At 39.1% G+C, this 1,759-nt stretch overlaps 1 protein-coding gene and 1 non-coding gene across 3 annotated transcripts in view; both read left to right on the top strand.

Annotated features, from left to right (window-relative positions):
* Tada2a (transcriptional adaptor 2A) overlaps positions 1–1,759 on the top strand; it is a 57,414-nt gene that overhangs the window by 8,262 nt on the left and 47,393 nt on the right. The gene's annotated exons all lie outside the window — the stretch shown is intronic.
* LOC111813125 lies at positions 1,249–1,355 on the top strand. The gene has a single exon (XR_002818458.1). It is a non-coding gene; the product is annotated as a U6 spliceosomal RNA (small nuclear RNA).

The raw sequence follows: 1,759 nt of genomic DNA, 5'->3' as shown, positions 1-1,759 counted from the left end.
AAGGAGAGCTTGTCTGAAGACCAACAACAGAGGGCTGGGGAGATAGCTCAGTGGAATAAATGCTTGCCTGGCAAGCACAAGGTCCTGAGTTGGATCCCTGGTACCACCAAATGAAAAAATCTTTCAAAACCAACAACAACAAAAGCGCTCCCTAGTTAGTGTGCCAACAAAAGAGCACCACTTTAAATTTCTAAAATACCTGTCTTCCTAGAGGATAATTGAGAGCCATTAGGTTAGATATTTAATACAATGGAATATTACTCATCCATTAAAAAAGACAAGGAAGGAAGCTTAGTGCACAAAATCCTGAGTTCATTTCCCAGTACTGAAAAAAAAAAAAATAAGAATGACCATGTAAATAAATGTGTACTGCCATGCAAAGATGCTCACAGTATATCAGCAAGTGGGAAAAACAGGCTAGAAAACATGTATGGTATCCCACTTTTGTTAAATATATAGACATAAATAGAACAAATGGTTGAATATTTTTCAAAATAATAATGGAAGATTTCATACATTTAGCATCTAAACTTAAGAACTACAGATTGGATTTTTTTTTTTTTTTGCGGAACTGGGGATTGAACTCAGGCCCTTGCGCTTGCCACGGAAGCGTTTATTCTACTGAGCCATCTCCCTGGCCCCTGATTGGATTATTTTTATAAAATATTCTTTTTTAATTTAAATTTTTTATATTTTTCTTTTTTTTAGGTTAAGAATAGGACAATTTATTAGAGAAAAGGAATGGGGAGTAGGAATAGCCTCTGAGAGAGGTGGGGTCCCAAATGGGTTACTCTTTTTTTTTTTCCTGTTTTTTTGAGTCAGTGTCTCATTGTAGTTCAAACTGGCATTAAACTTGGAGCAGTTCTCCTTAGCCTCCTGAGTGCTGGGATTACGGGTGTGTACTCCTGTGCCTGGCAGTCATTGCTTCTTCTTCTTCTTTTTTTTTTTTTTTTTTTTTTTTTGTGGAACGGGATATTGAACTCAGGCCCTTGCACCTGCCAGGCAAGCGCTTATTCCACTGAGCCGTCTCCTGGCCCCTAATTGCTTCTTTTGACATACGTTTTTTTTAAAAATTACTTTGGTCAGTGGCTAGTGCTTTTTTCTTTTAAAGAAAAGAAAAGCAAGCTTGAACATTAAAAGAACAGAGCTGGGCGCACGATACGTGCCTGCAGTCCTGCTGCTTGGGAGGCTGAGGCATGAGCATTGCTTGAACCCAGTCGTTCAAGACCAGCCTGGGCAACATCAGGAGACTGTTTCTTAAAATCCCAAAACAGGATTGGGACGATACAGAGAAGATTAGCATGGGCCTTGTACAAGGATGACACACAGGGGCCAGGGAGATGGCTCAGTAGGATAAGCGCTTCCCTGGCAAGCGCAAGGGCCTGAGTTCAATCCCCGGTTCTGCCAAAAAAAAAAAGGATGACACACAAATTTGTGAAGCATTCCATATTTTTGTACTGCTGATTACTCCTGGTCTATTGAACAGTTAATACTTCAATTTAAAAAAAATTTTTTTGACCAATTCTGCATACTTACATCTGGTAACCTAAACAACTAATTTGAAGACTTCAATGTGCAATACATAACAACCACTGTTGAATTCGTATCATCTTGTTTAGTGAAATTCTGTATCATTTCTTTTTTTTTTTTTTAATTTATGTATTTGGTGCAGGATCTCACTGTGCAGCTGGAACTCATAGTGATCCTCCTGCTTTCAGCCTCCCCAGTACTGGGATTACAGCTGTGCATCACCCTGCCT

Source organism: Octodon degus, unplaced genomic scaffold, assembly GCF_000260255.1.
Source record: "Octodon degus isolate 3935 unplaced genomic scaffold, OctDeg1.0 scaffold00164, whole genome shotgun sequence".
In the NCBI taxonomy this organism is placed as follows: Eukaryota; Metazoa; Chordata; class Mammalia; order Rodentia; family Octodontidae; genus Octodon; species Octodon degus.
This window is presented reverse-complemented; position numbering and strand designations above follow the sequence as displayed.